The sequence below is a fragment of the Pinus tabuliformis genome, chromosome 6 (assembly GCF_031772625.1).
Source record: "Pinus tabuliformis cultivar Carrire ecotype Pingquan chromosome 6, CPIR1, whole genome shotgun sequence".
NCBI classification, from domain to species: Eukaryota; Viridiplantae; Streptophyta; class Pinopsida; order Pinales; family Pinaceae; genus Pinus; species Pinus tabuliformis.
Window position 1 is genome coordinate 1,731,226,957 of NC_142292.1, and position 13,489 is coordinate 1,731,240,445.

General features: G+C 41.8%; 1 protein-coding gene across 3 annotated transcripts in view; it reads right to left on the bottom strand.

Moving 5' to 3' along the window:
- Positions 1 to 13,489, bottom strand: part of LOC149265808 (nucleoid-associated protein At2g24020, chloroplastic-like) — a 235,006-nt gene that overhangs the window by 34,657 nt on the left and 186,860 nt on the right. The window lies entirely within an intron of this gene.

Sequence of the window (13,489 nt, forward strand, 5' to 3'; positions counted from 1 at the left end):
AAAGATGAGTGAGAGTGCATGACATGCATTATGTGGTGCTGCCATGATGTTGTGCTACATTGTGTGCAGATGTTGAGTGAATGCATTCTGTTGACTGTGACATGCAAGCAAACGTGAGAAAGGTAGACCACTTGTGATGTACATGTGTGCTTGCTGTGTAAGATTCCTCCAATGCATGAGCGATGGGATAGTGTAGTTCGAGTGGAGGACGCGAAATCTGGTTGTTTGGTTGATCTTTAATTCAAAGCAAAGAGTGATTAGGAGCCTTGAGTGTTTCAACAATTTCCTGATTGGAAGTGAAACCAACCTCAAGACAGAGAGAGCCTGACATAACCATCAGCTCGGGCTAAAGTGCCTCAACGGTCTAGGGGGTTTCGACTTCGTTGACAGATAGATCATCGTAGACTAGTGCCTTGGACGGATTAATAGCGATTGAATCAACATTGTGATCGGATGAGGAAGTGAATAGATCACAACCAAAATCAAAAAATTTGAGATGTTCGTCGTCATCCTCATGATTTGATGAATCGAGCAGAGGGGTAGATGAGAAGCAAAGATGTTCACCCTCTGTGTTTTCAAGAAAGATAAATGACAAATTGAATGGATTTTCAAGGAAGATGTGTCTGTTCCGCACTGTAATGCCAGACTAACATCCAATGTGTCCTGTGAATGAACAGAAGTAGAAGCATCCGGAAATGAGTTTTCATAGGGGAAATCAGCAATGGCAAAATCACAAGGGATGTCAGGATGAAGCGGATGAGACATGGCTGGAAGGGAGTCATCCTTCACCGCAGGCTCTTCTTTTGATTCCCGCACACTCATCATGAATGATGGCGCGGGTTGGCTACATAACACCAACTCCGTCGATAGCTTGACCCTCGTTCACAACAGGTGAGGAGTTTGAAATGGGAGAACACAAGACAGAACAATCTGGAGGATCAATAGAACACGAGGACGGAGGTCGAGGGAACGAGCCCATGTGACAACGAACAAGCTTGCAAGCCAAATCTACGCAAATCTCAAGAGTAGGTGGGGTGGGAGGATGTGACAGTTCAACCGAGGTGTGTGCATGATCTCCCACAACACTCCGCAGAAGTGGAGTTGTTCGATGAGGTGAAGGCAGACAGTCACTTGTGACAGTAACTATGCCTGCCTGTGATTGCACAACTCCATCACCGAAGTGTGCTGAGCGAGGTTCGGATATGTGAAGAAGATACTCAAATCTTCCATCAAGAAATTCCCAATCAATATCATCTTTTGGGAATCGATATGCAAGATTACAAAAGCGTGTGTGAAACTGTTCAACGGATTCATCAGGTGCTTTTCGCAATTTCAGAAACTCTTTGCTGAGTGCTTTACGGTCATAGTGATTGAAAGCACGGTCCATCTCTGCGACCAGATGAGCAAGAGAATGAATAGATTTTTCAAGCAGCGTGGCACACCAGTGCATTGGGTGCCCTCAAAGCGTGTAGATGAACAACGCGCATCTCATGTATTCTTCAAAGAATCCATGTCTTTCGCATGAGCCTACAATGCCGACCGCGTGCCTTACCAAGGCAACGTAGCCTCCACCATCAAAAGTTTTATGAGACAAGTTATCCGAGAGTTGTTCTGAGATGATTAAATGGTTTCCATAAGACATACATTTCGGAAGAGCAACTCAGTGGTTAACCATGATAGATGTGTAGAGATTCAAAACAGATATGGAGATTCAGCTTGTCATCTGGCCCTCCTAGCACCAAAATGTTGACAGTGCTAGATCCGCCAACATGTTAAGGGGATCTCCCCGGTAAGAAGTCCCAATCAGACCTCAGACCGTTTGGTGTAAAATTCCCAGCAGTGGGTCGTAAGGTAATGCCTTGACCGCGATGTCGCACAAAGGCAAGATAACTTTGTCAGTAGGAAGGGTGTGACTAATGCAGTGAGTCAAGGAAGGTGTATGTGAGGTTCTAACACTTCAAAGGGAGATGAAGGTGAAGGTGAGTTCCAGGTTGAAAGGGATCAGTCCCAACTCCGCTAGGAACACACAACACAAAAGAACATGCACAGCTTCCGGCGAAGCAGTCTACTCGAATGCGGCAGTCACATAATACAAGGTAGGATAACACGTACATCACTCACGAATCAGTCCGAGACGAGTGCGACGGTTGTTATAGCAAGGTTCATGTGAAAGGTCTGTTTGATGTCCAAGTTCCAACAGAACAGTCGACATGGACGGTGACAACATTAACAACATATACAACACATTAACAACAAGATTCATATAATTGCATACAAATTAGTTCATACACAAGTACATAAGTTAAACAACATATATCATTAAAGCAACCAGAGCATTCCAACTACAATAACATATGCATGAAAATGTGTTGGCTCTTATTATATAAAGAAGAGTAAGTTCCAATCATACAATACGTCCATGTAAACCTGCTAGCCCTATCAGTAGAACGTTACAGCGACATTCGCATGCACCTACAAAGACATGAACTAGCTTCGTGCAGTGGAGAAGCCAAGGCGCGTTACAATACTGTCCAAGCTCTTTCCAAGATAGTCTTATTAGAAGCTTGGCTGGCCAAAAGCCCATACAATGAGTTATGAGGGACTATTTATAGCAAAGGGTGGGGTGACCTTTGACATTCCCCTTTGTGACAATTCAACTACCCTCGTGACTCTTCACCTACTCTATGGCTGTTACATCCAACTATTGACACTTGACTTACACTTGACATGACTCAACATTACAATGCACATGTGCTCATGTGAGACAACATGGCTTGAGCAAGCCTTGCAAAACATCACTGACACTCGATCCGCTATGATAAGACCAACTCTTTGACATGCTTGTGATGGTGAAGGTGGTGAGCTGATGCCAAGCTTGGTTGTCCATGATGGTGTGCATGCACCTCATGATGACATCTCGCTGAAGCGAACTCTTGCTTCCGTTGCAACCAGTGCATTGATTCACCCCCTTCATCCAACTCGTTTGCTAACATGCGCATGATCTTCTTGGGTATGGTTGAACCGGCAACACACTGATGCATAGTGTCCGTGTTGATTTTCAAGTGTGTTCTGGTGGTCATGTGCATCAACTTGCCAAAGTACATGTTCAGCCCCAGTTGGACTTGCTTATTGTCTTTGCCTTGGTGAGTGTGTTGAATCGGTTGGATTGCATGCATGCACTCAACGACATGCATGCTGCTAAATCTCTTGCATACAATCAACAACACTACTCACCATGTCTGCTCTGTGTCAGCTGTCGGAATGGATCCTTAAATTGTACGGGCACAGTTTCATCTGTGAGTGCATTTTGCACCCATTGTTGTTCTTGTTCCTGCTGCAACTCATTCATCTGTCTGTGCAGCTTCATGTTCTTCCTGAGTTGTTGCTTTAGCACATGCAACTCCTTTGTTCCATCTTCTACCTTCGTGCGATCTTCATGTTGCGTCGTCACTTCATAGCCAGAGTCTCCAAAGTTGCTTTCATCATTAATGGACCTACTTGAGCTTACAACCTTGTTTCACCTCCATGTTGTCAACAACCCTCCTCTTGCATTCATTGCATTTGGTATGCTATCTTCAGCTACTGTTCACGATGTTGCTCGATGTGATGTTGTTGTTGTCATATATTGATGTCCTTGTCTACGAACAACTTGATGCCTTCGTGGGTAAGCAAGTCCATGGACATTTGATCGACTGCATCCCCAAGTGTGCTCTGAACGGTGTCTTTGTCTCTACTCTCCTGGAAACCATTGTACCTGTACTGTTGAGAGGCAGATGAACACCTGGGATACCTGGAGACATGGCAACACTCATGGCAAGCAATCTGTCAGTCGAAAACCAAAATGAACATGAGAACTGACTTGCAACATACCTGGGTGAATGATCATGAAGGTTGCGCAATTTCGGCCAGGAGGTCGGGAGACCGACTGCCAAGACTGCACAAGGCACAGTTCGGGCTGCTGGGAGACTGACTGACTGTTGGAACTGCACAATGCACAGTCCAGTCTGGCTGCTGACTACTGGGATTGCGCAATGTGAAATTCCAGCTGGGAAGGACTACTGGCCCAGGGACAGATTTGCGCAATTTCTTGGGCCAAGCAGCCACTGTCCTCTAGAAATGTGCAAAACAGTCCTGGAGGCCAGTGTTGGGCAAGAATGCACAAATCTGGAGAGGAAGGTGAGCCTTCCTTTCCCAGATTGTGCAATGCAACCTTGGTGAAGGCAGAGCCCGGGCCAAGGTTGGCCTGACTCGCCGACGGGCAACTGAAAGCAAGTAAGTCAATGAATGCATGGTGACACTAAGTGATAGCAGAAGTGATTAATAGTGCATGCAAAACATGAATGAAAGATTCAGTAAACATATCAACATGCGTGTGGATGCAGTTCGTCGGTTGGGTGAACGTCCGTGCAAAACAGCGTCATGCATGCGATAGTAGTGAGATAGCAACGAAAACTGAAACAGACCTAGAACAAGCTAGTATACATGTAAGCGACAGCAAGCGTTCAAAGAAATCAAGCAAACACTACTCATACAAGCGAAAATCCAAAAAGCGACAGAAATGCAACACAAGGCATGGGAAGCAGGCTTACCCCAAAACAATTGAGTTGAATGTGTCGACTGCTTCTAGATGTAACGTGGGATGTCAGAGCTACAAAGTTGATGTGAGGAATGAGCTCTGCAACGTCCGGTTGATGAGTTTTGATAACATTGAGATTGTGACGCGCATGCCACAAATCTAGGGAAGCGACACTTGGTGGGAGGTTTCTGAATTGCTCCTTGCATATAACCTCCAACTACTAAACATAGATCCCTGAGACAAGGAATGCTTTTGCATGCTACCTTAGGAGAAGCAGCCTATGCATGCAAGTTTTTTTTGCTCGGTTCCGTAGGGAACCGGTCAACTCAGCTGCACATGCAAGAAGTTGTTCAACTGCTTCAAGGAAATGTGCATTTCTAGCTGGGAGTTGGGCTGGTTGCCTAGGAGATTTGTGCAATTTCTGGGTAGAGCAGCTAACCGATGCCCGTGTTTGTGCAAATTCTGGGCTAAACAGCCCTGCTGGGGAAAATTGCGCAATTCCTGCTGGGAGTTTTGACTAGCAGAATTGTGCAATCTTGGAGCCTAGCAAGTTGCCATACAAGATAGCGAAATTTCTAGAGGGAAGGCTGGTGCCCTCCAGAAATGCATAATTTCTGGAGGGAAGGTTGGTTGCCCTCCAAAAATGCAATTTTCTTGGGGAAGCTGCTCAGCTTACAGCTGGACCAAGTCCGGGTGATCAACCTGTGAGGGGAGTGCATTGGGTTGTGATTAACAGGCTGCCTTTGTGCAAGAAAAACACTGAAGCTTGTGAACTTCACAAAGCAAGGCAAGCTGCTGTGAAGGTTGGAAGGGAGGCTCCAAAACGAAGCTAAGGCAAAAATTTGGAGGGTGGTTGTAGCCGCTACAACACTTACTTATCTAAGTTTGTTTGTATTAAATACTAATGACATTTCTATTCATATTTTCCTTGTTTAGGAAAGGCTTGTTGAATACTCAAGGATTATGGAAGAAGGCCTCACAAGACAAAGCATTGGAATTACAAGGTTTGTTAAGAAACAAAAGGTATGCCTTAGACTATAAGTTTTTCTCTCTTCATGATAAAGGTATATTCATTCTTGATAAACTATTCTACATTACTAACATTATTGTGTCTAGCACTGAATAATAGATACTTGATTGGGTGATTCATCATTAAATAAATCTACCCTTATGATATCTTTGATTATTCTTGTGAAACCCTAAAAAGGTTCTTTTTAAAACCCTAACTTAAGGATACGTCGATGATAATGTGTGAAACCCTAGCCTACTTAGGGTTATTGATGAAGTCTAAAGAAAATGTTTGATGCTTTCACCTTGCCTCTTTCCTTTTCCTTCCCTCATTTGCCTCTGTGGGTTATCATTTGATTTATGGACTGAATATTGGTGCGCTTTGCTCGGGTATTTGGCATAAATTTGGGTGCTTGCAGGTGTTCCAGTCATTGACAAAATTTTGGCAAGTTTGGACAAGTTTCTTCTAGGCCTAAGGCCATTGGTTTGCCTCTCAAACCCTTACTCAATTCACTGTTTACCTACAACAATCCTATCATCTCCTAACAGTGACAAAATACTTATGAAAATGCTCTAAAAATCACTCATAATTTGCCTAAACACACTAAGGAATTCATTGCATCAATTTACTAGTCATTTTGTGAATTGGGTAATGCACAATTGGTGTTTTTCTATGATCTACTATTGACTGTCATAAGTTCATTGAAATCTGATCCTAACAGTGGAAAAGTGCATCATAAGAAGGTTAATACATCTGAATTATTAAGTTGGCAAAGTTGATTTGATAGTTGGATTTTACTTCTCACATTGGGCAAGCATATGCACCTTGAATTTGGCATCTAAAGTGGTTTTACTCACTGTTGTCATAGATTTATCTTAACATTGGAATACAAGTTACATAAGTGCTTTCATTGCTTTACATTTGTTACTTGTTTCATGGTTTTGTGTGCCATTGTGAAGAAGGTAATTAGCATTGATAACATTGAGTCTCTAAGCAAAATTGCCATTGGTTTTTGTTGTTCAAGTGCACTAACACATTTGTTGTTGTGAGTTGACTAAAGTTTTCATAAGATCACATCTAATTCACTCACTAAAGCACTCTAATCTCAAATTGCATTGTGTTGAATGGTTTAAGTTTCTTGGGGCATCTTGATCTAATTGTTTCTATTTAATTGGCATTGAAGTAACTTGCTCTCTTAAGTGTTTAAATCATTGGCATTGAATTGACATTATTGTGTTGAGTTTCTAAGTGTCCAAAGAACATTGATAATCCTATAAAAGAAACCATTGGATAATTGCTTTGCCACTATTGGTTTATGGTTATTGTGAATCCTTGGCATATTGGCATCAAGCATTGATAATCCTATAAAAGAAACCATTGGATAATTGCTTTGCCACTATTGGTTTATGGTTATTGTGAATCCTTGGCATATTGGCATCAAGCATTGATAATCTTGTTGTCTATCTCATCATTGGCATTTTGTCTCATTGGCTAATTGTTCTAAGTGGATAAGTGCTCTAGTTTCCTTAATCGTTATCATTGTTATCATTTATTGGTTAATATCTTTGTGGATGATAATTTTGTCTTAAGCACTTGAATAATTGTATTGTGGAGATCTCTTGTTGGCACTTATTAAATTGGCACTTTTCTTGTGGTTGAGATTACCTTTCTAAGCATTGTTAAGTACTTGATATCTTGACTTGAAACAAATCATAACTAAGTATTTAAAGAAAATTTAAGTAATCTCACCTTAAGAATCACTCATAATCCTTGCATATCATTCTAAGCTAGTCTTGCATCTAATAACTTACCTCCAAGCATAAGCTTGGTTGATAGACAAATAGGACCGTCTTTCTCAATTTAGCTTGAGGCACGTAGCACCTCTTTAGTGGTTAACACAGACCTTGCAGTCGTCAGAGCCACAGTCTATGTAGTGAGGTATCGTTAATCAAGCCTCTGCCTACTTCTCGTTGGCTTCTATCCCACAACCTACTCTAGAGACTAGGTCCAAAATAGTTAAGAGGAAGGTTACATTTGGAATAGGCATCTAACTTAAAATCAACCAAGATCTTGCATTTCACCTAGCTTGTAGGATTTGCATTTCATCTAGGATAGTCAAGCATCCAAGCAACGATTTTTCATCCGGCTACTTGGCATCTAGTTGGTAATATGCAAGAAGTTGACTCCATAAGGCACTAATCTCACATTTAAATCTAATATGATCTTTAAATCTTGCTAAAATTAACCAAGTAGCTAGGTCATTCAATCATGTCTCCTGGACTTGTTGGTTGCCAACAAGTCTTGCATTTCTATCCTTCATAAAGACTAACCCCCATAGCCTGGTGTTGGGAGACATCTAGAACAAAGAGGTTGAGGATCATAGTGACAGCCCTCGACCTGAGTCATTGTCACATTGTGCCTGTACAATCTGAGTAACAACAGAACCGCCCGCATATTACACACAATATCCAGTGTTAGCATCTACACCATCAAGTACATTTAATCACTTTGCATTTAAGTGAACCAAGATTGCAAGTAATGGGCAATTTGACACTTCAAACAAGGTTTTCCTTCTAAAATCAAAGCTTTGAACTCCAAATAGTGTTACCTTCCTAGGTAGGAGTGGCTAATAGACCACCCTATTAGGTGTTTCAAGCTTTTAAGGGGAAATGACATGTCCTTGGTCCACCCTTGAATTGATAGGTGTCATGTGAATAATAATGGAATAGAGGGGAGAAGACTTTATGGCCAAGTGCCATGGTCAAAGGGACCAGCTATGGTGGGCTCTTCATCCTAAGCATATAGATGTGGGGAGGGAGAAATCGTGGTTGCATGAGTTACCAACTCGGCCTTTGTTTTTTCACCTCTCTTGTGCACCTTTTCCTTTTTGTTGATATTTTTTTGTATTACAAATCATAGCTCAAGGGTTAGAGCTTGCTTTGTATGATGTATAGCAGTTATTACCCCCTTAAGGGTGAGGCGGCTCATTGCCCACAAAGGGTTAGGAAATGAAAGGGTTCCTTCTCATAATATGACGAACAACATGAGCTTAGGAACCGAACGATGGCCATAATGAGTACGGTTGAGCTCATGCTAGACTTTTGCCCACATGCTAATGTGTATGTCCTAGGACCTAGACATCTTTTGCATTTTAATCAACCTCCCAGGGACAAGTTTTGAACCCTACCCAAGTGTGATGTTGTTTGGTGACAATCCCAAAGAAGCAGCGGTCAATTGGACCGAAAGAAGGGAGGTGGAATATGGGGCTCCTAATGTAAGATGGAAAGTGCTAAGTATGGAATAGTAAGAGATGGGACTATGTTATCTCAATCAAGGTTTCCCAAGTAGTTCCCCCGTAGATTAACACCCCATTTAAGGTGAGGGAAGAAGATGACAGTCAAACCCTTCTTTCTTCTAGGTTACCCCATAATTCATCCGAAATGCCCAAAATACAAACAAGTGTGAGCACCCGATTGCAAAAAGAATAAAGTACCTTTTGATCATAAGCCCAACTTCCAACATGCGCTCTTGACAAATGGGCGAGGAATCATATGACTGATGCAAATGGTGGATATATGAATGGCACATCATCATCGGCTACTAATGGTTGTCAAGGGCTGCTAGCTGTCGGTTGGAAGAGATGGTAGGAGAAAACTTTCTCCATGGGGTCACCCACTTTTGGTGGGTAACATGCCACTACCCCATTGTTGTCTCTTGGTCTAGCAATATCCTTGTAGAATACCCGTCCCGAAGGACTACTAGAATTTGTGACAACAGTCTCAAAACCTTTTGTGGATGACAAGTGAAAATTTCTTTATTTCTTAAACATTTATAGGGAGCAAAAAGGGGAAAGATGTAGAGAGCCTCATCTATAAATTGAGAGCTCCCTCTCCTCACAAATCATTGTAAATTGTTGTGATCATCATGCCATAATGTAATATCTTCATGAAGTTTTGGTGCCAACTATTGAAGTCTATCTTTCTTGGTTATTATATATTTTTTCCAAGGCATTATTGTGATGATTCAAAACTACTACAAGGCTACATAAATTGATCCATTGAAGAGAAATTTTGTCATTTGTAAGGAAATGTCAAGGGTTTGTTCTCTCACTTCTTTGTTGTGAGGTAAGCATCGAATCTCCTTGTTAAGCTATACCCTCAAGGGCTCCTTAACAAGGATTTTGATTTTATTTCTTTCCATACTTGATTTTATGGCCAAAATCTTTCCCCTAAAGGAATCCATTTGTGTAGGGCTTTGGTTTCATAACTTGTCTTGGTTAGACAAGGGGCGAATTTAACTTCTAGGGTTCTAGCCTCTTTCCCTAATCTGCCAGTATTAAATAATCAGCTTTAAGAGGGGCATTCATCTTGACCCTAATTGCGAGATCCAATCATGTGACCTTTCACGCCAATGAATGATGACCAATCACATGAATCTTTGTGTCTAATGTGTGGACAGTCATGTGATTAAGCTCACTGGGTTTTTTTTCTATCTTTCTCTCTCTCTCCCTCTTTTCCTTTTTTTGGAGGGGAGGAGTGTTGAGGACTAACATGACCGATTTGTGGCAAGTAGTGATGTTGATTGTTCATTGGAGAGTGTTCTAATATCACAGATGTGATGAGGGCCTCCCCACAGGCCCAACGTGAGTTGGCACAATGGGGGTTATTCAAATTCTTTCATTTCCCACTGACTCACTCCCAGGCGAAGTTGTTGATATTCCTAGTGGGCTTCTAGAGGCCCAAATATGGGGCTTTTGAGGTGTCTAATGAGCTCTTTGAGGTATCAATGAATGTTGATATTTACTTCTTAACAAGTTTATAGCTGCAAGGGGAGGACACCTCGTGGGAGCTATCGCGCCACTGGCTCAGAGTGGAGGAGTGGAACTTCAAATATTGTCATAGGGAGAGGCCTATGCAAGATGAGACGATACAGATCAGACACATCTGAGATGCAGGGGTTTGTGCTATCACGACCATAAATGTGAAGATGTATGGTGGGAAAGCTACCCACCGGATGACTAGGGCCGAAGTGAGCATCCTAGAGAGGACGGTCCAAGGGATACTCTTTGCATGGGCAGACATAGTACATCATAGCCTGTTTACACAATTAACAACCAGCTTCCCAATTTTATGTTTGGCTCATTGTCATGTAGCTTCTTCTTTGAGAGAGTGGTGCTGGTGCAACCCCAGATTAGGTTTGACATCACAACCCTTACCTGGCCCAAGGAGGACGCATTGGGGGGCTTGATGACCAAGGTGTTGAAGGAAATGTAACTAGGTTCAGTCTTCATAAATGTACTTTTGATATTTGTATTTATTCAAGAAAATAAATATTAATTTTATAATATATGTCAATGAGTTTCTTGCTCATTGAAATAGGTCTAGCACATGTTAAAGTGTTATATGTGAGTCAAATGGTCAAAAGAAAACGTTGAAGACCTTAAGAGCATGTTGCACCATGTATATGTTTGTATAAGAGTCAAATAATAACCCTCCAAGCAAAGTCAAGTCTCCTCTAAGCATGTGACACCACCAAAGAAGCCATCCGAATAAAAGATAGCAAGTTGGTCTACAAACAGTCTTCTAGTCGGCCTAAAAGGAGGAGCAACCCTCTATATATAGAGGATATCCACTCCATTATAACGTCAAGCAATGACCTCTGAAATCAACAAGCAAGGAAGACCGAAAAAGGGTAAGGAAAGTCGAAGTAGAAGGAGCCTCTAGTGCAGCGAAGGAGAGACCTAAACCGAAGTTGAAGGGACTGTTTTTAGGGTGAAAAACAGTCACACGTGCGAGAAATAGAGGACAGTCTGCGGTCACTACAACAGAAAGATAACAATCATATATATCTCATTGTTTGGGCTAGTTACTAGGCCTATAAGGCCTCCTACTCCGGCGAAGAAGAGTCTCTCAAGCGAAGAAGAAAGGATCCAAAGTATAGGGGAAACCTCCCACATGTGCGAGAAATTACGCCTGCAGTGCAGCCCTATCAAGTCTGCAACTACACCTCAAGAAGAAGCTAATTTGGACCAAAGATTGAAGTCTCTTCTAGAGCTCACATAAACAAGGTCCATCACCAATTGCCAAAAGAAGGAGGACGAAGTGCCGAAAGAAGAAGACTAAGTGTCGGGGAACAAAGTGCAGAAAGGAGAAAGTACTTGACTTGTGCTTGGAGGCTATTCTAGTCAAGGGTCTAGGGTTTGGCATTGATCAATAAGAAGCTTCAATAAAATAAACTTACTAAAGGTTTTTCCTCTCAAGAGAAGAGAGATTTTGGCCCTGGCAGAGAGCCAACATCTTGTGTTCTTGTTCTCATGTTTTTGGTAGCAGTTTGATGAAGTACACACACATGCATTAATAAGAAGAAGAAAAAGATTAAGCTAACAAGAAAAAGTAAAAAGACTCCACAAATTGTTATCAAGTCAAGAAGAATCACACTACACCTAATTGCCCTTGATTCTTCAACACAGGGTGGGTAGGGGCCAAACCAACGGAATTGGATGGTCGAGAATGAGAGTTGGCGGCTTACAATGCCACAAATTCTCCTGCAATTCCCATATGCAGGATGGACTTTAGGCAAGACCCGGAGACCATTCCTCCTCCAATAGAGGCAAAGGGGTCCACAAGTGCATGTGTTTATGTTTTATGTCAGCTTTTATGTTTGATTTGATCATGTATGATGTGTCACTGACACGAGTTTTTGTGTGTGATTGCAGATGTGGGGTTGCATGACGAAAGGTGCCTAGAGTCCAATATGGAACAAGGGGGGAGTTTGAGTCAGGGAATGAGCTATGTTGTTAGGGCGAATAGGACCAATGTGGCCCACCAAGGACGAACAAGAGGAGGGGATGTAGCCATGACATAGGGGTCGTCATGATTGAGAGGAGGTGGGTTCATCCAAGCCTCCATGGGAAAAAGGTGGAGCAAACAACAAGGGCAAGATTTAACATCTCTGCAAGAAGAATGAGAAGCTATGAAGACAAGGTGTGGATCTCCAACAGCAGATGGCGACCATGCTCTAGCGAGTCCCAAAGAATGGTTGGGACGGCTTGGGGGAGCAAGTAGTGGAGGCATGTGTGCCCCCACAGAGAGTGTAGCACATAAAGGGTTAAACCTCACTTTGATGGTGCTTTTATCTCTCTAGTGCATCTTTTGAACAACTCTAGCACACTTGTTTAACATTGTTTTGTACTTTACTTTTGCAGGTTTTTCGGTCAGTTGTCTTGTTCCATTCCATCCCCTCATTTTCTTGTGATCTCAACAAACCACTCCATTGTTGCATAAACAATCTCCCCTCTACTTGTGAGCTCTATAACACACTTCATAGTTAAACAATATACTTGACCTTGAAAACTTTCAAAATCTGACCAATTTATAGCGCAATGTTTACTACAACACCATTCAACTATTTCATAGCAAAACCCTTAGAGAAAGGTGGCTTCACCCTGTTTCCCAAGACAATCATGATAAAATAACTGGAATGTAAAAGAATTCATCTGAAAACTCCTTGAGTGCTTTTCTGGTTTGAAGGTTTTAACTTTTAACTAATCAAGAAAAGCTCTAACAACAAAAAAAATACACTATCGGATTTATATGGTGAACAAAAGTAAAGAAAAAAAGAATAATGCAAACTTAAAATGTCAATTTCATGCTACCATGTCAGTAAGATAATTTTACTAACATCTGACAAATGACCGCAAAAGTAGGTCAATGGGACTGAAGAGTACAACCTACCATGTCAGTAAGATAATTTTACTAACATCTGACAAATGACCACAAAGTAGGTCAATGGGACTGAAGAGTACAACCAATCTGATTACAAAGTAGGAGTGTCGGCACAACTCCTAGAAAATGCCGAAAATAATACAAAGAAAGGAACCTGCATAAGTATAACATCAGAACATA